We start from the raw sequence: 27,387 nt of genomic DNA on the forward strand, positions 1-27,387 counted from the left end.
CTCGTCGTAAACCATTGAACTATATAACGAAGCCCGCCCGAAACAAATCCGTTTCGTCTACGTGCCGTTGCGATCGGATCGAATTTACGCGGCACGTAGCGGCCTTGATTCAACCGATATAAACGTTCCGGCATGAGTAACGCGAAACCGTGTGATTTCATACGATTTGATGAAGTGCGGCGCGGCGAAATTCCATTATCTCCTAATTATTCCTCGTAACGGAAACGCGTGCGCGCAGAATTTGTACACGGCCGCAGCCTCCCCGTGAAACGGATTTCGCTTACTTTCCGTGAACGGGCCAGGTTATTAATGTTCCAAAAAGCACATTAATAACGCGTTTGACGCGCATTCAGTACGCCACCGGGCGCCAAAGTGTACTTTGCAGCTTCGTTTCGCGTGTTAAGGCGTTGTTTCACCCCTACGCCCTCCCGTCCCTCGTCGAGGCTTTCTCACTCTGCTTAACTCGGCTATTGTTTAACGGAAACCTGCGGAGCTCGACACAAGGGCATATACGTGACCATTTTGTTACGTTACACAGTTTGAAACCTCGAACGTAACTTCTGTTCCACCTGTGTGAGTTCGACGACGACCTAGTGGTTTGCGATATCGAATTGTTACGGAGAGAACCGCGAGAATAACAGTTTAAATCGTAATAAGAATTTTACGACTCTCTCGATCAATGAAAGAAACACAGTCTTAAGTATAAAAAGAATTCCGCTAAATTAGTAATAAGAATCTCTAACTTCGAACGATAAGCATTTCATTCATAAGTTCGAAGCTTCTCAGAACTTTATAATTCTCGAAGAATTTTCATAATTCGCTGACTCATCGAAACTAAGATCCTGAATGAAATCGATGATCGTCGCTAGCAACGAACCTCGTTTACGTATTCATAATTAATGAGAGGAAAATCCGATTAAGAAGTATCCATGCGTCAGCGCGATAATTAGTTCTGTAAGAAAGCGCCGTGAATTTTTCTCCCCGGTAGCCGCGCTACCCATTTAACGGCCTCCGATTTAATTCGATCACGGGTTAATTATTCACTCACGGCGCGGAATGTCCCGTAGCGGGAGACGCTTCTGGCCGGATCAAAGGCGACGTCCCACGCACGTGCCGACGTCTCAGCGTTCCTCGAAACGAGAAGATGTCATAAATATGATAATCGCAGGTTTAGACTCGCGTATCCAGCATACTGATCAGTTTCTCATCGATCCATATCCGCTCACTGCACTCCGAACCGCGACGGTAATCCCTGATACGCATTTAAGGATGTATTGGCTATACAGTCAATCCCAAAAGTTTTTGCACTTTAGAAACGCATTTTTTAAAAAGAAATCAAACGTCGGAAGAATATTGCTAATAATAAACAACAAAAAAAAATTTTCGATTTTTCCGAGATTTTTCCAAGGGGTACCCCTTCAATTTCTTCCAAATTTTTGTTTTTGGCCAATAACTCCTAAACCGTTCGAGATACGGGAAAATTGCATCAGACCTTTCTTGCAGAGGACGACGAGATCTACAATTTCCATGTAAAATTTTTTCGCTAGCATCAATAGTTAACGAGTAATTTGCAAAAAACTGTTTTTGCGTTTTTCGTCCATAACTCGTTATATATTAATGCTAGCGAAAAATTTTTACATGGAAATTGTAGATCTCATCGTCCTCTACAAGAAAGGTCCTATACAATTTTCTCGTAGATTCGACGGTTTAGGAGTAATTAAGGAAAAATGACATTTTTTGCCAAAAGTTCGCCGTTTCGACGCTGGGATGGTCGGATTTTGTCAACATCAATAAAATGCCAAATAATCATACGTAACTCGTTAAATATCGAAGTTAGAAGGAAAACAACTTTTATTTGAAGCATTTTTCGCAATTTTGAAAAAAAAAATTTTCGTCAGCGTCAATACTTAATTGGATATTTCCTTCTATACTTTTTAGCACGTAGCTATTTATTATTAGCATTATTATTCCGACGTCTGATTTCTTTTTAATTGTAGGAAACGCGTTTTTCTAAGGTACATAAACTTTTGAGATTTACTGTATAGCCAATACATCCTTAATGCTATCTACGGGAAAGACGTTCTTCAGAATTATGGAAAATAGATTAAGAGCAATCTTGAAGCCTGTGATTTTTCCTTCTATTCGAAAATTCTAACTATTAGGTCTAGTAATAATTAATGTCGTTTTTTAATGTTCGTTTATGCATTGGAAAGCGACATTAATTATTACTAGACCTGATTGACTTTGTCTTTTAAATTTGGAAGATACAATTTATGAATTACAAGGAACACGACAGATAAATGATGATATGATGATTGATATCAGATTTAAAATTCTGAAAAAATCACTTGGGAGTTCATTGATCTGATCTATTTGGAATTATAGCCAGACAATCAAAACTCTGCTACTACGAACAATCGTAGGACTGTCAGAGATGCGTTTCGTTTCATTTCCCACAGAACACAGCACAGATCCGTAAACGCACGGAACCTCTCTCTCTCTCTTATTGGCTTAAAGATGATTGATCGTTTGAAATCGATGGTATCGACTACACATTTCCTTCCCTTTTCATCTGTATCCATTTCTCCGTATTCCTATAGAATGAAGCATCTTATCCAGTTGCTTTTTCGAAAACTTTTTACTCCTTGATCATCTCGACTTCGGGGAACTTCCTCGCTTTCTCTTTACTTCGTAAGGAGCAGAGCTGAGGTAGATTAATTGAAAATGTTTCGTGTAAACGGTTTGCAGCCGTCAGTCTTTTTCATCGAGACACTTTGCCAAATAATGGGATATCGATTTATCGATAAAATTTATTTGTCCAGATCTGGGATGGATAATTTATCTTATCTGTTTCGAGGTATTGTACTCTTTTCCTGATCAAGATTAAAACAGATTTCACGAACGTTATAAAGAAATGGAGAAAAAATTGTCGAATCAGGGCTGCGAACGTCTAGTCAATAAAATATTGTCACGATAAGAGGACTATGGCTTTAGACAGAGATATTACGTTCAGAAAAGAGGTCACCTTTCGGATTCTTCGACGGGAAGCGTAACGAAATTCGACGCAACAACGAAGGGGATTTTCTGAGAGACTCTCGCGAGAGAAATCAACGCGGAAAATCACGTAACCGCGAAATCGTTTGAACGTGCCTATATCACCCTCGCACGAGCTTGCGCATTTTTTGCACGCAGTTTTAAGCGGTGTCACGGTGGCAGTGTCCGCATGAATGTTTCATGAGCCGGTGGGGCCTCTCGCGCGCCCCTAGACTCACGCCAGAACGCACACGCACCTGACTGCGTGCCCCTGTTCGAATCCAGACCGCGTAAATCATTGTGCCGCCTACTACCGGAGAAATTTGTCGCTCCGCCTTATCAAAATTCGTCGAATACGCATGATTTCTCCTCGTTTAGGTGGAGCATAATGCCTCAAGTGAAATTATGCACGAAACATTGGAAGCTAGTATTTTATAATTGGAAAAAATGAAATCTAAATTCAGATTTATTTTTGCCCTTAAGACTTTTAATCCTTGCATCTATGTATCCTTTACACCCCCTGCAAGCGACTCTGTAAAGCCTACAGATTGTATTTCACTAATACTATAATCGTAAGAGTAGATCCCCTTCTTTGGAATGATATTAAAAGATAACGTTTTACCTCCGTGGAATGAATAATCGCAAAGCAAATAATAATCCTCGCTTACGTTCCATTATACGGATCAAATCGCGCATGAAAAAACTCGACACGGAAAACAGTTTGTTGAAACAGCCTTAAACGAACGGGCGCAACGGTACGCCAGGAAATGAAAAAGCTATAACGGTATGTGTTCATAACGGCAAGTGTACAGAGCAGTTGGGGAATAAGATGAGGGAAATTAATTCGGGTAAATAAAGAATTTTCAGAGATCGAGTGAGCGGACGATTAAAAATTGATATTACGATTTGATAGTGACAAGAGAACTGTCATTATACACCAATTAAATACAATGATCAGATTGCTGCAATTATACGCCTATTAAATATGTATTTGCGTTAAAAGTGTTTAAGTAATTTCGTCGTGTATTGACTAGAAATTTTCGCACCTGCCGGCAGTTAAAACAAGCGATTGAATTAAAATTAAGGCCAAACTTTGACGTAGTTTTATTTCCACCGTCACGAAGCTCGATCGCGCACAAAATATGATCTGCAGAAAACTCGACGATCCGAAGGATCGGAGAACAAAAGTCGGGCTCGTATTGTGTGCGAGTGCTTATCGATGACTGCTTATCGAGAACGGTGCCAATTTCTTGGCACGAAAGACGGCTCGGCGACGTCGAGGACGACGGCGTGGCTGGATCGCGATTCGAGGGAAGAAAATTGGAGCGTTTCTGCTCTCTACCGGGAGTCGAATTCAGTCGCGGCACCAACAAAGTAAGTGTCAGATATATTGCATGAGTTGCGCCGTGGCCACCTTTCGAGAATTCCTTTGGAAGCACGAGACTGTGTCTCCGGCATAGCCGACGCGGATGACGCGACGCGATGGTTGAAACGCGCCCACGACCACGTCTGCACACTACGTCGACGAAACGTTACACGGCCCTTTGACGCCGTGCCGGATGCTTTTCCGTTGCACATTTCTTTCATTTTCTTTTTTAACCAACCACCCGGCGCGGACATTTTCTAGTCCTCGTGCAATCGTGTTTCAATTGAGCCATTACTATTTCGCGACATAGGATTTACCAATACATAAGCCACCATCTTTCTCGTTTTGAAAATATGAAGCAAGAAATGGGAACATGAAAATTTCAGTAATCAAACACGTGTTCTATGATAATTTCAGTGATAAAACACGTGTTCTAGTCAGCCAACATTCTCAATACTTAATTTAATGATTGTGATTGTACTTAGTAATAAAAGATTCATCATTAAAATGATCGTAAATTGCCCCACTTTCCATTATCTATAATTAACATTGCTTTAAACTGGATGTTTATATTCGTTACAATGTAACAGTTGCATGAATGGTCGTATAGAATGAACTAGTCTTTCAACGATGAAACAGACATTAAACGAGCGAATGTAGTAGCCGTGGTAATTAATAGCATTGCGAGGATCAGCGGTAGATGGGCAACTGCGCTATCGATACATCTCCAGTAACGCAGATCGCGCATTAGTCAGCCGGCCAACAAGTTCAGGCCGAGGAATGCAAATAGCACCTACGCAACGCGACGCGGATTATTATTAACGTTCCTGCGGAAGCGATGCATGTAACAACGAGACGAATTGCGCATCAGTTAGGCCTATCATGGAAATTTCAGTACGTGCGCCTGATTCTGAACAATGCGACAGAATGAATTATGAATAAATACTAGAGATTATTCGAAAAGTATTATACAAATGCGAAAACTACCGATAAGAAAAACAGATTGACTTTTGATCGACGGAAACGTGGTTCGATCTTGACCGCAAATACAACTCGACCGTATGTCAGTTTTATTTAAATTCTTTGTGGCATCAATTATTCTCCGGTAACATGTCGGACAGAAAGATCGATTTCTTCATTTAATCCCGGCTTTACATTGTCAATTGCAGAGATAAAGCAGGTCGGGCGTGTACCTCTCTTCTCGCGGTGGATCGTTCGTAAACGCGAAACGTTGTAAATTTATCACGTCCAGCTTGTCACGAGCAAACCCATGTACAAGACCGAAGAATATCAAATTTTCTCTCAGCGATAAAACAATGAATAATCTTGAATATTGCGCAAAGTGGGTCTTTGAAACACCGTTTCGGAGATAAATGTGGTTCGCCTCTCATCGTGGACGTTTCCTGGACGAGAACTAAATGGACCGGATAAACGTTTTAGTTGTTCAATATTACCGTAAAAATCAACACGGCAAAATAAAAGTGTTCTCGTTTCAAATAACCGAATTTCGTGAAAAATTGACGGACTCGCTTGTAGTAGTAAATTATTTATAGCTGAGAGAACAAAAATAAGTATTTAGATTACTCATTGTTTAAGATCACTAACGTAGTTTTAGAGGTTGTTTTCACGAATTCTGGCTTGTTTTTATGTCTCTCTAACCGTTCTCGTTTTGTATTATTCTGCCCATGGATATATTCCAAATAAACATCATCTATTTTTGTAAATACTCCATAAAAATGCAGAGAATTGTGAGGATCGTTCTATCGTGAAGTAGAGTAGGAAAATGGAACAGCATATTTGTTAGTTTTGTGAAATTCATCACAACAGGACGTATACACATCTTCAAAGTATTCTGATATTATATTTGAAGTAAAATAAAATAATATATGAACAATCAATTTATTTGTAACAAAACAATGATTCACTCTACTTAATCCATTCGCTGCCAAGTTATTTCTTGGTAAGAGCACATATATTATCATACATAATCATTTAGAAGCAGAAAACCAAAGACGAGTATACTCGTCGTTGGCAATGGGCCTTCAAAAGAGCCTGCATGTTATAATATATTTAAAGCAGGACGAGTATACTCGTCCTGGCAATGCGTGACACCCTGCCAAAGACGAGTATACTCGTCCTTGGCAGCGAATGGGTTAAACATCGATTGAATTTTTACTTCGTGCTTAGAAATAGCAAGCATCGTTAGGAAAACGTGAACGAAGGACAAGGAAAATTGTTACTGACTATGTGGCTTTCGAAAATTCAACGGGGACGGATTGTTTTTGAGCGCCGTGCACTGGAACGACAACGGGGCGCAGCGAATACGTGGGGGGGACACAATCTGAGGGGAATAAACGCATTCAGAGAGGGACGTAACAGCCGCGTCGGTTTATCCGTAAACAATGAGTCGGCGTTACGCGCAACCGTGTTCCGGTCTACGTTGTCACAAGTTATCTCTCTCACTTTTCACCCTACCCGTTCCCGTCTACGTCCTACCGTACTCTACTACCGCCGCTGCTACTCTATTCAATTACACCGGAGACCAGAGCCGACACACAGGTTGCAACTGCGCCGGCAGATGCATTCACCGGAGTGCGTGTAGACTGCGCCCGTCTGCGTCTTCGCAGGCATTCAAGCCGCGCTTCTCGTAAACGATGCACCGACCAACTCTGCAAACACGCTGATACGATGCACGGAGCGTTTCATTGTGAGTTAAAACACGATTCCAGTGAAATCGCAAAAGTTAAAAGAAAAATAAATCGTAGAAACAGGCAGACCTTGTGTAGTTTCCTTTTTAAGACGCATAACTGATCGTACACACGCCTGCTCTTAGAATACTTCGTAATTCCTTCAGACGATACATGAATTATGAGAGTGAAAAGTTTTGGAACACTGTCTGTCGCAACACGTATAGACGAATGGGTGTTCCAATTGCAATAGAAAACCAATTACATCTATGGAACCAGTCATCGAGATGCATTGAAGAGTATCGATTGGAACGAATCTATTTCCCATATTTGATCCTAATCTGAATCTAGCGATGGCCGAAGAACAACGTGGCACGCGATCATGGTTAGTAAAAAATATTGGGAATCGTCTTCGATATCGAGCGTCCCAATAAAGGTCGATCAAACAACGTTTTAACAAACGTACAGATTTCATTGTGCCTAGCGATGGGAGATCCGCAACGCGTTTCATTTCCTCTCTCGCCAGATTCGCGGATTTTCATTGTGCACGTATCGGCGAACAGTTGCGATACTTCACGCAAATGAAATTTCATCAGACTGACGGCGCCTTTGGGGGCACCCACATACTTCAGTGGTAAAATACGACTTTTTAAGCTTCATTATTTTAAAAGTTTCATTATTTTAACAGACTACAATTTGATAATTGCAAAATGCAGTGAACCAAAGAGATCGGTTACACAAAAATTATCTACAGAAAACTGATTTCTATTTACTAACCATCGAAATGTGCACAGGAATCGTATGGATTCAGGAAATCATACTTGCGACGAATTTAGCCCTAAATTCTGAACAGTTCTGTTTGCACGTCAAAACAGGACATTGGAACTTAATGAGCAAATAGATCGCTAACCGCATGGTTCATCGATGCTCGACTTTGCAGTACCCAATTAAACTATTTAGAATTACCAACTAATGTTTGCTAAACAGCCGGTGCATTTAGTATCCGAACAAACAAATTTATTCTAATTATTACATGTATATATGACTTTGTGATTTTTTCTCGAACGAAACGCAGCTCGAAATATACAAAATCGAAATTCAATTTTCTTGAAACTATTCTTCATTGAATATGATTTATTATATTTATTACAGCAATATGATTATAGCATAATCTTTCAATTAAAATAGCCACTGTTTCTATTAATTTCGTATATTTAGCACATGGAAGCGTATCTCTCATGACTAAAGGTGTACGTTCAATTGTACTACAAAGTAAAACGAAGCACGTAATAAAGAAAATCGTACAAAACAGTAAAAGTTATTCGACGTCGTTATTTTCTCCTAAAATTATAGCTAGCTTTTATTGGCCATCGTTATCATAAAGTTTATAGACGGGAACCGGAGTAGGCCGTAAAGTATGCACGGTACGATTAGGCTACGGAATAAAAAGTTTTGCCGCGCACTTTTTACCGGTAGAAAAATTTAATTGTCGCGCAGGTGGTCAACGTACCCTTACTCGCGCGCACAGAGGGGGCGAGGGAAAGTGTACAGGCCGCGCGATCGAGTCAAAGCGATGCGAAAAAGGGAGAAAGTAAGCGACGCGAGTTGCAGCCGGCTTAAATATTCATCCGAGATCAATCGAGCGGATTTGCAATTTCGGAGCGTTTGTACTGCACGAACGAGCCGGAATAAACTACCGGCTACTTCATTTTACATGAACCTTTTTTTTTTCACGTTCCTCTGTCTCTCTCGCGCTTTACCGCACTTTTTTCATTCCGTCGTATGAAATCCTCCGCCCGCCGAAATTAAGATGCAAATAGAATTTTGGAGTAGTTAGAAACACGTTTGGAAAAGGACAGTTTCCTCGTGAAGGAAGGATATCTGCAGTTGGCGAGAGGAAACGTGGGCGTTAGAAATTAGCGACTAATGCAACGGCTCTTCAAATTATAATAGTACAGTAATAATCGTACGTACTGATGAAATCTAATGATTTCAGTTTATAACCAGATAAGCAATAAAAAGATTCAATGAAGAGCTATTAAAATTCATGTAAACAGCTCGATGAACGCAGAATGCAAAAGGCAGAACCGTTTTAAATTAATATTATGTTTTTCGCTTTTGACTCCGCGATCTTCTTTTGTCGTCTCGCTAAACGTTGTTCCGATTAATATTCATCTTCCCCGGACAAGAAGACCCGGGGACGGAAAATATGAATCTCGATAACTTCCCAGCATCCAATTCATTTATTGCTCGTCCTACTTTTACCGGAAACGGCGGGCGGAGATCTGGTTACATCATAATTAAAGTCGCGCAGGTTTTCGGGGGTACTAACGATATCCTCTTCATGGTATCACCGGCGGATCGTTTTCCCGAGAAGACCGAGCCGTGGTTAAAAAGAGAACGTCAACGGAAACGCGAAACTTTTGAACATCATATTTACCATAATTGCATTTTCCCTACGAGGTATCATGCGTGACTTTCGATGTATTTTGGGAAAGTCCAGAATTACATTCAACGATCGAAATTCATCGAATACAATCTCTCTTGGATGAGACAGACGCTACGTACAGACGACTCACTGGGTTCTGGACTCACTTTGCATGCACACAAGATGTAGCACGTTCATAGATCCAAATATCAGCGATGCATAGGAAGCATTAAAGATACATAAAGAATGTATGTACCACATTTTCTATGTGTGCGGATCCAATGAGCATTCGGTACACTAAGTGACGTATGAAAGGTACGATTGATGAAATTAAATTGAGTAAAATATTCAAAGTCGAACGTTTACTAATGGCCGGGTGTTCATTGAAATTATCGACTGAAATAATACCATCGGCGTCGTCGAAAGGTACCTGCGGAAATTCGAGCGAACGGTCAAGGGGAAAACCGGAAATGGTGCAATTGTCGACGTTTGTCTCGCATCAAATACGATGTGTGAAAACGTACGTCGGTCGAAGGCGGTCGGAGAACGGGCAAGCTGAACGGAGTTCGACGACCGGCCGGCGCAAAAAGGGGGAACAAATAATGAAAATCGGATGGTTTTTTCGATAAACGCAAGAGCGACGAGTTCGGTCGAACGCGCGGATAGCTGGGATTTCATGGAAGAACAATTTTCCGCTCTGGCTCGCGGATCACGGTTTGGAAAGGAGTAAAAAAAGGGGGGGGAAGAGAAAATACCGAAGAAACGGGAGTAAAAGAAACTGGTAAAACTATGGAGAGTCTCCGACCGAGGGGCATGTTATGTGAAATTCGACGAGTTAAAGAAACTCGTAACGGTGCGTCGGGATCGCGGATCGAGAGCAAAGGGGACCAAAGAAAATCTGGCAACAAGGAAAAAGTAGAGACAGCGAGCGTCCGAAGATGGAGGTAGATGTACAGAGGAGATTCCGGGATGAAAAGAGCGAACATGCGACAGCGAACAAGAAAGGTTCGCCGGTGAACCGATAGGAGAAGAGAGGTGGTCGGGGTAAAAAATAAAATCATTGGTCCGGTATAGAAACAACAAAGAGAATGAACGACGGGAGAGAGTAAGTTGAAACCGAGAGGAGGGAAACGGTGAAAAGGGTGCCAAGGAGAGCGGTGAATTAAATAGGGTAAGAAAAAAGAGGGGACACGGGACGACAGAAAAGGAAACCGCGCCGCTACAATTAAGAAGGAAAAAGAGCGAGACTTAAACGGCCAGGCTCGTTGAGAAAGAGGAAGAGGGAGAGAGAAGGAAGGCGAAAAAGCGAGACAAAAAGAAGAGTCGGGAGTACGAAAGAAACCGGCGGCGGGAGGGAGGAGGCGAGATAGAGAGCGAAAGAGCGAGTGAAAACGAGAGCATCCGTTAGAGAAAAAAGGAGAAATAACCATGGAAGCAGACTATAATAGAGACTGAAAAAGAAAGAACAAGCAAAGGGGAAAGAGAACGAGTAGGCAGACGATGCGCGCGAAAAGGAGGGAAAGACGGGACGGGGGTGAGAGAAAGAGGACCACGTTGAGAGAGAGAGAAAGACGTGACGCGTGGCATCACGTGGTGTATTGATCGTCGCGCAGCATCCACGAGAGCCATTCCGGCTGCCAACCTTCCTACCTACCCCAAGCACTACCCCTTTCCCTCGTCCCATCTCCGTCCCACCCACTTTCCTCCAGACCACCATTCTCCTCCGATCTCCCACCCTCGTACTTCGTTTCGACCCCCACGCTCGCCCCTGCAACAAACCACCCCCGCCGACCCCTTTGGCTCCGGTTTACTCGGGCCGAGCCGCCGGCGAAACCCCGTCAGACATCCATCGTCGTGTATCCAGCGAGTTAATTATTAAATGCATCGTCGTGCCTGCCAGGCCCTGCAATACGTCCCTTCCATCCGACTCACCCCTTTGCGACCCTTCCCCTTTACGCGCCTACCGCCTACCATCTCGACCCTCTCGAACGTCTCGCGCGCTCCTTCTCTCAACGTTCCTCCGTTCGACGCGAAACGACTCGTCTCCCTTTCACTACCGCCGATTCACGTACAGTCACTTCGTCTTCCGGACCGACGGTGTAAATGCTGGAAAGGAACGCTCGATTGGTAACTTTCGGTTATCGAGCAGGCCTACCACGATCGATCGTCGAGTCTTGTAAGAGGGAAACACTGGCTCCGGTGCATCGACTTCTGGTTAACCCTCCTAGATTGGCTTGATGCCACGCGACGCATGATTTTTTGCTACAGCTCTATCGCACGGATATACAATGGAATGAAACAAGAAAATTCCCGTTCGACATAAATTATGGCACACCTTTTTTATCATTACGTAAACAAAAACGTGGTCATGAATTCCTGCGAGTAGAAGCTTTAACGTGCTTTTACAGAAGATCAATTTACATGGGAAAAAATTAGCTTACAATTAGCTTAAAAAAGAGTTCAAATCATAGAACTTAACGAATGCAAATCAGCTGGGGTAGTTGATTTTGTTAGTTGCAAGGATTTTCAATTCCGTTACCGAAGTTTCCTTTTCAACAGTTCAAGTAATGAAACAATCAAAATTCAAATTGAACGCGCAGGCAACTTTTCTCAATGCTGCTATAATTTTCATAAAAGTGTCCAACGCGATTAAACTGCTTGCGATTTAACCAAATGGCTTCCGAGAAAACGAGGAGAACACAGAGTTCATTATTAAATGTGCCATCCTGTCGGTCAGGCTTTGTCGTATATTAGCTCGTTCAGGGTTGCGTGGTACGAACAAAATCTCAGAGATTAACAATACGCGGTGAAAATGTTGAAAGGATATATCCGATGGAACGCTTTCACAGCGAATTCGGTTAGGAGGTCATTTAAGGGATTTAAACTCCGCCGGTATTAAAAATCAACCGTGGGAAGCTAGTACAAAGAACCTGGGATTACAATTTTCCATTGAATTATTTATAATGCCGGTTAAATGAAAATACTCGCAAATGTCGCGCAGAATATTGACCAAATGCTAATTGGATGTAACAATCGCGTGTAAATAGGTTGTACAGATCGTTTTCGCTGAATTTACAAATAGGCAAACGAATGTCCGTTTTACTTACGCGAGCGAACAAATTGCGTGTGTAAACGTTGCTAATTTGCACGGTATTATTGTGTTTCACTTTATTGGCTACAGTTTAATATCTATAATAATTAAACGATAAATATAAATAAATTGTTTAATCCGAAGCATTACAATTATTACACGTACCATGTAAACCGCATGGTATAAAAATAATTCGAGAAAAGAAAATAGGAGCGAAATTGTAGCACATATCAAAAAATAAGGAAATGAAACTGCGTGCCATCAGGAGTACCTTTGAAACGGGGCGCACAATACGTCCGAGTGGGAGACCAGGCAAACGCTCCGCCTGCACCTCGGCGCCTACCTACGGGTTCCACCTTTACTCACATATAACGCGTTTTCACCTAAAACGACGCGGCGCGACGTCGACAATGCCACGAGAAACAGACGTCAGAAACAGGCCGCCGCCGTCGCTGTATAGCACGTATCTAGATAGGTACGTACGCACGCTGGTTCCCGGGCAACCAATCAAATTGCCTGCGACGTGGCTTTAGGACAGATTGCCAAGAACGTTATTCACTTGCCGAATTCCCAAAACGCGACGTTGATTACTATTTCGGAAGGGAACTCGTTTTCGTTAAGATATCATTCAACATATAGTAAATGAACTCTCTGTTACTAATATCAACTGATACCCTGAATACATATGAACTGAAAAAGAGGACAAGCTGCAGTCAACGCGTTAGAGCGAAGATCACGAGCGGCACCGCGAAAGAAACGTAAGAGGAACGATAAATATCGCGGAGACGTTACAGTGGAATTTACGGGACATAAGAAATCACGGCGAAAGGGGTTGGGGCGAGAAGAAGAGCGAGAGAACTAGAGCGAGAGACAGAGAGAGGGAAAGAATCGTGCAGGACCGAGAAGAGGAAGTATTTGCGGGGCGAAAGGGCTTTTCCGGCGGCAGCTGACTTCCAAGACACTCGGTCAACAAGCGGCGCGAGTCTAACGTAAGTCCCTTCTTCTTTTGACAGCCGTGTTGCCGAGGACGATACTTTAAGCTGCTACTAGTCGCGCCTTTTACCTTATTCAAGATACCGTCATGGTCTTATCCTCTTATTTGGGAGCCAGCTGCTAGCAAGGAAAAGCGAAAAAAACAGAAAGAGGCGCCCCTCAGTCGCTATTAAGCCGGTTAAATGAAATTATACCTAAATGCTGTTAGATCGTGAAAATTATAAATATAAGAGAGTCGCAAAATCTTTTCAGTATTATCTGTTCATTATAGGCTCATTCGTTGATACATCGAACGAGGGCAATAATTCGACGACGGAAGCTCTTGTCCTCACGAACGGTCAAAGTAGCTCGAGAGCTCTCCCATTATCTTTTCGAACGGCACGAAATTAAGATGGGGATGCCGTGCAGAGATAAGTAGAGAAATAGAAAACACGAAGGAAAAGTAGCGGTGAAAAAGGAGGACAAGAACGAACGGAGAACCAGAGGAAGAGTGCACACTCACCCCCTGAGGCCGGAAGCCCTCTTCGCCAGCTCGGCTTGGAGACTCTCGGTCAACAAGCAGCCCAACCGGCAGAAGCCTGGAGTCTCTGCCCGTTTTCCTCCGTGAGCGGGGAAGGTCGTTACACCGTGAGGCGGTTGTTATCACTTTTTCACTGTGATGCTGCGGCACGAGGCTTCCCGAGCGCGGTCGCGAGCCAGAGAACGTTTTTTCCCCACCGCGCCTTCAATTTTCTCCCAATTCGACCGTGACGAGAGGTCAGACGCGACTGATACATCCGTGATCCAAAGAGGAATCGGCGAAACGAACGATCGGATACGAATCGGTCACGAACTCGACTTTTGGATGAGAGGAAAGAAAGGAACGCGACGATAGGGTAAAATAAAAGCGGTGTGGCTAAGTTTAGAGAACTGTAAACGGGCCTAAACGAAACGAAACGAGAAAAGAAGAGGACGACGGAGGAGCAGAGACACGGGAGATGGACACAATACACTCGCTCCCGTTGTACCTCTTCGAAATGCGTTGGAGAACGAGGAAACAGAGAAAGAGAAACAGTAGGAAGAGAGAATGATTTTAGATTCAGTGCCAAAAAAATCGTCGGCCAATCGTCGACAGGCTGCAAGACGAATCGAGCCATCTCTCGGCCAACTAGGACCGCCGGACGACTTTCATAGATTTTTTTCTCCGTCGGCTGATAAAATATACTAATCGCGTGGAAAAATCATTGTCACGATACGAAGTCTTATCGTGAACGAATTTGCTGTTCCTCGAACCAATAGAAATCCCATCAAAGAATCACTTTCATCTGACCAATACGTTAATTATGACAGAAGATGCGATCGTTATCGTTTAATAATTTGCTGTTACTAATTTTCAATTGGCGGACCGTAACGACGACTTCTGTACAAAAGTTCCGGGATTAATTGAGGAACTACGGAGAAAGAAAGTTGCGAATATGGTAGTTCTTTTTCGAGAGAAACTTCGAATCGAACTTGGTACATTAAAGAAAAGACAAGTCAGAAGATACCTGCTGAGATAATAACGATAAATGATCGTGTCGCTCGAACGCCGAGGGCGTCATTAGTCAAAGGAACTCCGGAAAAGTTTGCCAACCGTGATAGAATGAAAACTGTCTACCGTGTTCTGTTTGAACGCGCGTAAAGTTCTGTTTGAGAAACAAGATTGCGAAGGATATGATTCCCAAGAAAAATCTGCGACGTCTGTTCCGTTTTGCAAAGTCACTCTCTATTATAAATAAGATTTCGAAACGTGTAGGCGTCGCCGCGGAATTGGTTGCATATACCGGATTCGCAAGATCCCTCGGTTCATTCAATATACACGCGAACGTTTGTCCACAAGCGGAGGAACGTCGCCGGATAGCGGTATTGAGGCGCATATGACATTATCGGGTCTGGAATTTTCAGTTATTGTTCGCCAGCCAGCTGTACGCACGCGACATACCTGCATTGTCGTGGTTGTACGGTATTATCAGTATTCACGCCGTCGCTGCTCGTCGGATTTGTATTTATGCGAGTCCTCGACGATGCGCGTGTTTCTAACTTTGTTTTTGCAATCGATCGTTAATGTCACGCCCAATACCCGTGTTCCCCTGCCTACCGTTTTTCCATTCACGTGATTATTTTTTTGCAAATTCCACCTTTTTCTTTTGTCTTTTTTTAAGCCCGAATAAACGAATCGTGTATAAGCGAATGAACGATGGTTATCCGGTTTCTCTGTTCAGTGATTTGATAAATGATAGAAACAAATATGCGAACTATTTCATCTGAGCGTCAGAAGCAATTTTTATTTGTCGTTAAAAATCTTGGACTGACCATTCATAGATCGAGACTGTAAATCTTGTGTAGTCATGTGGAAAATTCGAATAATCCGATACGTTCGATTCAATTATTTCCACGTACCAATCAAACATTCGGTTTCCATCCGTCTGCACAAACCGTCAAGATCCCAAACCACTCAAAGTTTCCGTTACAACCTAACCACGATGATTTCGTAATCGGGAAATTCTGATCGTGCGTCGGACAATAGCGCGGCCACGAGGGCTTAACAAGCACAAATGGATCCCGAGAGGTATAGTGGTAATGAAGAGCTACAGGACAACGCGGCGGATATATGTATAGCATGTAGTGTAGGGAGCAGGCTGGCTCGGATTAAAGGAAGATAACTGCATCGTAATCTCCAATCTGAAGCACCCCACGGGAAATACTGCAGGCAACCACGACGTGCATGCACCGAAAGAAATTACATCCTTAAAAAACGAAGAAAAAAAAAAAAAATACAGAGACCTTCAGATCACCGACTGGCAATTTTCCGTGTGCTATTTCCGTCACGAAATTTCTATTTGTCTCGGACTAATGGAACCAGCCACGGATTCCAACAAAGAGTGAAAATTGTCACGAATTCAATTTCCTCGCGTGTTTATTACGACCGAGTCGTGAAAATCCGACGACCAAATTCGTATGCTTTAAGATATTACCACCGAGGGGAGATTACCAAAGAGTGGCAGCCTCATGGGACTCCGTGTCGCACGAAAAAGCAAAGATTTCATTGGAGAATACAGTTCGCCACAATAGCACATTTCTAATAAAGCTAACATTATAAACTATTCTACGCACAAGTTTGTACTATTTCCAACAATTTTAATCATTTAAACCGGCGTCCGACTGGCAACTGCCTCCAGATGTATTTCAACCAACTCTTTGTTACGCGCACTACTGTATCCTGAATAGTTTATGATACAAACTTATCCCATTTACCGCTGTCGGAAACACAAGAACAATGTAGGGTTTTCGTCGATCCTTATATGCATTTACGATCCCACTGAGACGCAGCTCATATTAATACTCACCCCTAACTACATGTAATGTTGATTTAGTAGTTTGCACAATTACATTGCAATCTATGCAAGAGCGAAAGTATGTAGCACTACGAATAAATTTATTAATGCCACAATTCACCAATGAACTATTTCATATAATAGAAAATCATCTTTTAAATAAAACTTAAATAAAAATTAAATGACAGACTCGTCAGATCAAGTGAAATGTATAGAAAGAAGTGAGGCGCTCGAGAATAAGGAGAAATGGACTGTCTATAGTCAGACGCGTAGTACTGCTGATTTCGCAGCTCCATAACTGATGTACTATTTAAAAAAATGTTTTCTTGTACACAAATTCGGTCTTCTAAGGAAACGATAAATTTTCAGAAGATTTTATTAATAAATTCATTAAATTCTTCCTCGTAACACTGGTTGATACTAAAGCGTTCAGGAAAGCGTAAAGGGACATAACTTTTAGTCAATTATTTTACGCTAACATCCGGAACGTGTCACGTACTCGAAACTACGAGGGGAGCTTCCATTGACGATTACTGAGAAGACGGTGACCTCGTTCCGTAAAACGTGCCTATATACATTCGAACTTATGCAGGGCGTAAATCGCTCCACGACTACCGTATACCCGGTTTCTTGTCAAATAACATTTCCCGGATTACTAAATCGTTGCAGGAGATGCAAAATTGGCCTCGGACAGGCTAGGCTAACGCGGAAATAAATAAAACGTGGAATAGTAAAATACTGCGAGGAGACTCTTTCGCAACAATGATCAAAGAACATATTTAATACTCATCTGCTGTTGAAAACTTATCTGTGCTTTGTACAATCCCAAGATACTCTGTGCGAAGTACGAAGTTTGAAAACGGGATTCGAAATGAGTTTTCGCATTGAAGCGAGCTTAGTTCGATAATCACACAGTACATAACGACCATGAACCTTGCCTAGCTACAGAGGATGTGCGTTACAGGATGTACTTTGGAAATAGTTTTCGGAAATTTATTTCGCCCATAATGTACTTAGTATTACTGCAAATGTACATCGAACTTCGTTCAACGTTCTCATAATAAAATGTTCCATTTCGTATTATTATATCCTGCTTTATATTCCTCGATAATAAGAAGCACAAATATTTTTTCAGGAATAACTCCGATCGACAGTCACCGAGGAATTACTCGACGAGATTCGCCGCACGCGAAATTTCCGGAAAATCCTCCCCCTCGATAACTCGTGAAATCTTAAATTAATTCCCAAGGCAACGAACGGCTCTGGTAATGAGTATAAGCGCCTTCACAAGGTTTGTCTCCCTTGACTAGATAGCTGGGACAGGCAAAATAACCGAAAACGAGGAAAAGGCAAAGAGGAAATGACAACACGCCGCGCACTCCAGACGAGGCGAGGCGAAGCAGAGTGGCGTGAAAATAAACTCGTCCCAAGCAGTTCCGACAAAGTTTATTGCATACGACCGATTTTCAGAACGGGTAGACGGGCTAAACGGATGAGCGAACAAGTGCGGAGGGAGCAAGAAATGAATAAAAAAACCAGCAATAAGAAAATATCCTAAATCGTTCGCCCCAATTTTTATCAAAACTTCATCAATTGTATAAAAACAAAATAGTCCGAAATCAATTATCGTTTACTGAAATTGTTCGGTTATGAACCGAAAAAGTTTAATTGAACCGATTCTCGAACCGAGCTATAATCCCTCTTTAATCCTTGGTTCCAATTAATTCCGAAACTAGTTACAGGACTCCTTCAACCCAATTACCCGCAAAACCTTGATCGCCCAATTAAGAACATCTCCAACTTGCGAATTGCATTTCGTTCTTTTTCTTCCACATAAGCAGTCGACGTGTTTATATAATGAATATAAAAACTATTTAATAGGATATAAAAAAAAGGTGCTAAATACGACAGGATTAATCCATGAACGTTAAAATAAATGCAACAAGGTTAAATGCGATTTCTTTTAACCACAAGCAATAAGAGAGAAAGTATTCCAATTACAAGGAATTAAGGAGTGATACAGAACTAAGAAGAACGGAGTGGCTCATGGAGACTTTTCCCTTGTCGGCGACGCTTTCCCATAATCCCCTCTAAGCCAAAGGATAGAGATAGAAAGCGTCAGGAGCGACGTTCTGTTTCGTATGCAAACGGCGTAATTTCGTTAATGGACGTTGCCTAAAACGTAGATGAAAGCCTGTTATAGTAATCGCGGGAAATACGTTTGTCGCATAACAGTGTGGATAATCGATTAAGCCGGCGACGATCCACTTACTCGGTCGTTGTTGCAGCACGTGGTGCGCGAATTTCAAAGAGGAAACACACGAGTTTCCTAAGACGGAGGATACGCGGCTCAATTTGCACGGATTTCAAAGCTAAGCTTCAACGCTAATAGAAACCCACTCGCTAACGCCCATCCACGCTCGGATCAACGACTTCTCAACCATTCCTAACGCTGTTTGCGCGGTACTACGACTTTTATCACCTGTCCTCTATCGTTTCTAAATACGACAGGATTAATCCATGAACGTTAAAATAAATGCAACAAGGTTAAATGCGATTTCTTTTAACCACAAGCAATAAGAGAGAAAGTATTCCAATTACAAGGAATTAAGGAGTGATACAGAACTAAGAAGAACGGAGTGGCTCATGGAGACTTTTCCCTTGTCGGCGACGCTTTCCCATAATCCCCTCTAAGCCAAAGGATAGAGATAGAAAGCGTCAGGAGCGACGTTCTGTTTCGTATGCAAACGGCGTAATTTCGTTAATGGACGTTGCCTAAAACGTAGATGAAAGCCTGTTATAGTAATCGCGGGAAATACGTTTGTCGCATAACAGTGTGGATAATCGATTAAGCCGGCGACGATCCACTTACTCGGTCGTTGTTGCAGCACGTGGTGCGCGAATTTCAAAGAGGAAACACACGAGTTTCCTAAGACGGAGGATACGCGGCTCAATTTGCACGGATTTCAAAGCTAAGCTTCAACGCTAATAGAAACCCACTCGCTAACGCCCATCCACGCTCGGATCAACGACTTCTCAACCATTCCTAACGCTGTTTGCGCGGTACTACGACTTTTATCACCTGTCCTCTATCGTTATTTTCTATCACTAAACTATCTTTGCTAAAAGATATAATTTATAAAGGATCCACTGTCTTATAAAAAAACTTTCCATGCGACAATGTATTTAAAATCAGAATAACAAAGATAGAATGAAATTGGAATAACTCTTGCAGTGAACAAAAACGAGTATACTAATTAAATTTAATATTTCATCGAATATCGCGGATCAGGATTTATTAACTTGCCCCGCGAGACGAAAAGTGAAGATTTTAAATTCAACAGACCCGGGAGAACTCGCATCGATCAAAGCGCTTTCCGGCTCTAAAAGTTACACACTGTATCGAAGCGTGCCGTATCGATTTCACGTAATCAATTCCACAGAATATCTATTTCATCGCGCGTTTGTAACAACGTCCAAGGTATTTTTAAATTAAGAGAACGTTTAATAATGGTACTACCGTCCGATATTTTTAATTGTACTCTACGCCGTACATTTTTAATTAATTCCACGCTCGCGTGAATCGTGAAAACGGCCAGTTGATATATACGTATCGAGAGCAAATTGCGCGGACCAACATTTTTCGATATTTCACCGTGAAACAGCTTTTTCAAGAAACGTGAATATGTATGCATATAGGTTCAAGGGAACATTAAAACGCTGACTGTTAATAACGAAAGCGTGCGACGCGCGACCTACATTCATTCCACCAGTAAATAAGTGATGAAAATAATTAATCTTCTAATGAACATTTATTAACACCGCCTAAAATTTAGATTCTGATCTATTTCCGCGTGATTCAGATCTATTTCCTTATGATGTTCCATTATGCTACTTAATATCTTCGTTCTGAGGTATGTCTATTAATTATATACGGCCTATTATATGAAACGTTCGGACCGATGATACCGAAAACAGTATATGCAAAAATACGTCGCAAAGCAGGTAGCAATAAAGTGAAAAGCACTGAAAATAGCTTCGCGTGGAACGAAAATCTGGGACAAGTGGACACGATGTTCTGAGGTATGTCTATTAATTATATACGGCCTATTATATGAAACGTTCGGACCGATGATACCGAAAACAGTATATGCAAAAATACGTCGCAAAGCAGGTAGCAATAAAGTGAAAAGCACTGAAAATAGCTTCGCGTGGAACGAAAATCTGGGACAAGTGGACACGAAATAAATAAACAGTAATACCGGTGCACTGATATACCCGGCGTGCACAATATTACGACGCATGCAATTTCAATGTAGCCACGATGAATTAAATTAAGGTTGTTAAATTTGCTTCCCCTACGCAACGTTAAACGCAATTAATGCAAGCCCCCCTTGCTCTCAGTCAATTTTCCATCTTATGAATTTTCAAAAAGTGTTTCCCATGTAATTTTGTAAAATGGAATGAATCACGTCAATTGAAAATTCAACACGCTGTCAACTGATCTTAAAAACAGCTTGGCGACTATGAAATATGGATTGTCTTAGAAGAAGTCAGTTTGCGCAGGGAAACTTCTCCGAAGCACTGTTCGAGGATGGGAACCTAACAAGTATGCATAGGACAACGAGAAATATTGCGACTACGGGGAAAGGCGGGACATGATTGTGCCGCAAGATTCAATTTCAATCTCCACTCTGCCGCGAGACTTCGTTAAGGACACTTCAAATGCCTCGTAGTTCCGAAGAACCAGTATAGTCGATGGAAAAATTCTAGTGCTGTTATAAATTCAGGGAAGACGTTCGAATACTGTTACAAGTTTCGTTCTCGACACCCGAGTTCATTTAATAATATTAACTTCCGAGAATTCATTCAAGAGTAAAGTAGTCATTGCTTATTATCATTAAAATTGCAAACTTCCGGAAGTAGAAAATATATATGAAATGCAATATACATTTACACGTCAGATCTCCGAAACTTTGCGTTTGTTCAATAAGCGAGGAAATCGCGATATATGAAATGCAATATACATTTACACGTCAGATCTCCGAAACTTTGCGTTTGTTCAATAAGCTTGCACTTCAATTTCCTATAGAGATTTCGCAGGTATAGGTGTTCAATTCTTCAGTATGACTTATGCTAGACTTCGATAGTACGAACTTGAGAGGAACATTCTCAGTTTTACTAGAATTCTTCGACCGACTATACGTATTATCTTTCTTTACGCGGTCCCGATTCAATTTTAGAGCGAACCCGTTTGTACGGGCGCTCGTGTATCGCGTTCTGCTTTCCATGCTAAACTCTATCTCTCTCTCGTTTCCTCCCCATCCCCCTTAGTAGAAACACTGGTCCGACGAAACTTCGCGGGTAACGTGATTTTCAGGTAAATTTCACTCGTCAACATTGCCATTACGGCTACACGCCATGGCTCTTAGCCGGAGTACTGCGGATTTAGTCCAAACACGCCACTTCTGCTACACGGCCGCGCTATAAGCCACTTCTCAGTCGCTAAACGGCCCGATCGCAAAAAAAGTCTTTCCGCATCCGAGCACCGTCCGTGCTGACCACAATTCGTTTCGTTCGATATTCACGTGATAAAATGAACGAGACGTGTACATCGTTTAAATCGCGAAACTTTTCAAACGAGCCCCACTCATATTTCTATGGAGTTCATTTAACGAAACTAAACGATATTAGAATAAAATCTTTTAGCCTTAATGTTACAGAGAGGTGCAATTAAATGAGATACGTTTAAAACGAACGAGTAATAATTCTACTCACCGGTACGATGTTGCGTCGCAGCTACCATATGTGTCCCTCACGACTATCACCGTGATTTTATCACCCTGACTGCACACTGGAAATTGAATAAGAGATAACGTTACGTGGCGGAAGCGTGGTTGAATTATAATTAGACCGGAGTAGTGACGCTAGTGCAATTTGATAGAGGAGAATAGAAACGTTCTTGACTAAATTCTTTGAAAAGACGAATAGAAAATCGTCGGTTGGCAAAAAAATTGTGACTGGCGCAGAATGGAAAATGAAACGGCTTATTAGTCAATTGAAGCGTTACTATTTCGCGCATTCCCGGCTCTCCCGTTAATTATACCGTTCTCATTGTTGGACCACGAGGCTATTTTCAGGCAAATGAGAATGCATAGCAGTTTGTGCGTTTAAATGAATTTATTCGCCGGGCGAATGCGCGGGACACCGAATCAATTGACTCTCAAACGAAGTTTGGACTAGTTAAAACTCGAACGGAATTTAAATTTGAATCCGTGCCTATCGGCAAACGGCTTAGGATCCTGGCGAAAATTTAATCAAGACACTAGGCCAGCTTTCCCTCCTCGAGAAACTTCTTCGATGAACAGCTAATCGAATCGTTACACCGTTATTCGTCTGATCGTCAGTAATTCTCGCAGTATCATCGTTTAAGAAACGAATCAAAGTTTACACGTCCTTCACAGACCTCGACTAGATTCTTTCTCGATAATACCTTAATGAGCTTTCGAATAATGAGAAGCAAACATTTTCATAACTCGCGCAATCGCGACGAAATCTGAAAAAGACCAACAGAGAGGAGAGATTCTCTGAGTTTATTTGACGAATGCGGAATTAAGACGGCGACGTGGAAGAGAAGTTATCGCGGCGAGTGTCTAATGTTTAGAGAAGGTTCTGCTTTTCAGACGATGAGACAAGGGAGCTCGATATCGATTTTGACGGGGACAGTTAAAAAACAAGCAGAAAAGAAAAAAAAGATGACGAAGAGGAGGAGGAAGAAGAAGAAGAAGAAGAAGAAGAAGAAGAAGAAGAAGAAGAAGAAGAAGAAGAAGAAGAAGAAGAAGAAGAAGAAGAAGAAGAAGAAGAAGAAGAAGAAGAGAAGGACATAATGGTCCATTCTTCGGCTAGCTGCGGAATAACCGGTGCTAGAACGAAGGGAAACATCGTGACGAGGCAGAGAACGTCTTGAAAGTCCCGTGGTCGGGGATCCTTTTAGGGAATTACGAAGTTATCGGTAAAGTTCCCAAAAGGGGGGCACGCCTCGTGGCATTACATTTAATAACGTCCAATAAACGCTTCTCTCCTCTCGTTTTTCTTCGCCTCTTTCCTTCCCATTCACCGTCTTCTTCATTTTTCCTCGATTAAACATCCTCGACCATTTCTGCCTTTAATCCTTAAACATTCTTACCCGTGTCACGTTGGCACGATCGATTAGCTGCGACGATATTTATCCCCCGACGGAAATCGGGAAACTAATATCGGACAACCTCGCACCTAATTGATTCCGCGGATTGAAATAGCGGAAGAATTTACAAGACCTTCCACGAAATAATATAAAACCGTAATTGACGTATCCTCGACAAAAATATTACAAATATAAATAATTTCGATACGTCGGGGAAAATTACGTATGATTAACACGTTGAACACGACCGACGGCCAATTATTCAATTCTACCAGTTACATTCGAGATTCGTGGATCCCGTGAAATCCCGATTTCTAGCTACCGCTTCACGGTGTTTCGCCTCGCCTCGGTCTAGTTCGCGTTACTTCGCGCGGATCCGAATTAGCTTGGAGGAGCGGAGCCTAACGTCCAGCAAGGAATTCCGGACGGGTTCAACGCGATATCGGGCGCGCGCTAAAGCGATCCGAAGCGTTTTGCCCGTGTTAACGAAGCGCGGAATGCTCTCTGGACGAAAAAGTTCGGGGACGACGGTAGTCGCGCGGAACGGAATGAAACGACGACCCAGGGATGGGACATGCTGCCGGTGTCCGCCTGTATTTATAGCGTGGATTGTGTCTGCCTGGCAACCGGCCATCGGCCAAACATTTCTCCGCGCATCTTATGGGGAAACGTCTTCCGAACTGTCCGATTAACGAATCAGTGCTGAGCATTGATTTTACCGCCCTTCCTGCTCTACCCGATTAACGATACAGATGTCCCAAAATTGTATTAATTAAACCGAGCATGCATTTCTCATTCGCGAATTACGTATGCATTAGATTTGTGCATATGAAACGTGCTCTTTAAACATAACAGATTCGTCTCTGGAATATCATATTTGACTGGAATAATTCATCAGTCATTTTTATACCTCGCTAAATCATTGAATGAATTCACTGTCCCAGAGAATTATTATCGGAATCGTACCAACGGATTATAGAAAATTAACCAATGTTTTAATGGCCACTAATTATATTGTAATACCTTTTATTAAAATTATCAATTTTGCTGGAATATTCCAGTACTAGTGTGCTACTTTTGTTATTGCAATTAACACAAAGATCAATACGTGAAGTAATGATCCGAAAGACATTTTTATATTTAATGAGAACCATTGTTCCTCTGCGCGACTTCAATTTTCGTATCATGGCTCAGACAGCGTGTACATGTAATCTCTGCTACCCGCGACGAGGTGATATTATCTTTCAGAATTCGTCGCTGGTTGCCGGTGAAGCCGGATTTAAGACGTGATGCACGGAACAGATATTGCTTTTCAGAGTCTCATCGGAAGTCCGATAACTCCCTTAAACTATGTTCCAGCTAGGAATATGCGTGGACGATATTACTTTTCAAAATATTGCGGATTTCTCTCTACCACCGACGTGTAATACGATATATCGCGAGCAGATTCTCTGCCTTCTTTCTTACCATTAAGAAAATTAAACTAGCCGACAAAAAGTGTTCAGTTTCATCCTTGGAACTCTGACTCTTAAAAACTACATTCTTATTATTTTTTATAACATGCACATCTTCAGTGAAAATTACTAAACAGTGGATTTCATGCAATAAAAAAATTGAATGTGCAAAAAATATAAACGCTGCGAGGCATAACAAAATGCAAAATATCAGAAGTGCATATTAGAGTGCGTAGATTACAAAAATATGCATTTTATTAATTACTAATTTTACAATGGGAGGTTGAGAGCAAGGAAGCTAGAACTCCAGCGGTAGAATGAAGATATTCGACATACTAAGGAGGCATTAAGAGGTATCCGACCACAGATACTCTCGAACCCGTCAATTCGCATGACGTACAACCGAAAGCGAGTCATTTATCCAGGCCGTTCCTGCAAGGGTGAATCAGAGTCGACTCCGATCGGCGGCGTCGGTTCGCAAGCCTCGACCCGGCTTTTATTAGACCGGCTGACATCGAGGATCACTGCCAAACTAGGACCGCGCGGAACAATGGCTTCCTCGTATCGAGGCAGCTGTTCGAAAATAACCACGACCACCGTCGTTTCCTGTCTCGTTCTCGCATGCACAAGTCCAACGACGAAAAAGGAAATGGTCGATCGCGCGAGGAACGCCACGGTTGATCAGAGTAAAAGGGAACATGGGAAGAGGAACAAGAGAAGAGTCGAGAATGAAAGTGAACCGAGTCGACGCACTCGGTCCAAAGAAAAAGATCGAAGTTGAGACTCGACGATTTTCGAACGCCTTAAGTCTTCTTTTTTTCAAGAAAGTTTCGGCGCGTGCACCAAATCCAGCTCCTGTTATCTCTATCCTCGGTCCCATGCCAGACATTCTACTTTCCCAGACGGCTCCTGAGAGCGCTATGGATCGATGATAGAGAGCCCAACCTCTTAGAGCATGGAATTTCGTGGTGGCCGTTCTCTGGCATCGGAACCCTTCCACTGCCGACAGTGAAACAGTCAAGAAATCAGAACATCTCGAGGACTGATACGTTGCTTAAAACCGTATCAATTAGCTATACGATGTACGTTGAGTCGATCATACAAACCATAGGAAAAATGTAATCTTCTAACGAAAACAAAGCATCAATCATTAGATTTGTAACGTGAACCCTTATAGACTCCTAGACCTCGAAAGAACGAAAAAACTAGATGTGAACGACGATTTTCGCGAGGAAATATTATCACACATTAGGGGACGGTCGATTAAAGTCGATAAAATTGAAGGTATTGTGCACGGTGGAAGTGCACGTGACCTGCGACAATGTAGCTGAATGGAGAAGCGAGAAATCCATCGAGAGCGGGTTGGAAATGACGCGGAAGAAAAGCCGAGATGGAAGCCTCGAAAATGTCAGGTGATTCGGTCAATAGCCACTTTTCATAGGGCAACACAGGAAATTGCCAATTGATATGTACATAACTGACTGCGCGAATAAATTGTTGTCATCGCTAAAGGAAAATATTCCCTCCCGGGAGGGAATATTTTCGCAAACGGAGATCGAATCTGATGCACACGTCGGAGCATCTTGAAGAGATTGCAAGTATCAGTTGGCTCGACGGATGAATAATCATTAAATTTGCGACTAGAGAGACAAGGATCAATTGCGAGTCAATTCTGACTTCCCACGTTGTTCTTATAACAAATGGAATGACTCTGCGCTTTTCCATGAATAATAATGGAAAGATCAATGTCTATCTTGGTAAAAGGAGTCATTCAAAATGATTTACAGAAGAACTGAATA

General features: G+C 42.2%; 1 protein-coding gene across 3 annotated transcripts in view; it reads right to left on the reverse strand.

Moving 5' to 3' along the window:
* mub (poly(rC)-binding protein mub) overlaps positions 1-22,746 on the reverse strand; it is a 164,812-nt gene extending 142,066 nt beyond the window's left edge. For 2 of the 3 annotated variants that reach the window (XM_018027351.2, XM_018027350.2), the window contains exon 1: positions 22,730-22,744. The gene's annotated coding sequence lies outside the window, so the exon portion shown is untranslated. Of the gene's footprint in view, positions 1-22,729 lie in introns of all 3 variants that reach the window. The other variant, XM_018027349.2, reaches the window with a different exon arrangement.
* Between the last annotated feature and the right edge of the window lie 4,641 nt (positions 22,747-27,387).

The sequence above is a fragment of the Ceratina calcarata genome, unplaced genomic scaffold (genome assembly GCF_001652005.2).
Source record: "Ceratina calcarata isolate Rehan_Ccalc_2016 unplaced genomic scaffold, ASM165200v1 scaffold422.2, whole genome shotgun sequence".
NCBI classification, from domain to species: Eukaryota; Metazoa; Arthropoda; class Insecta; order Hymenoptera; family Apidae; genus Ceratina; species Ceratina calcarata.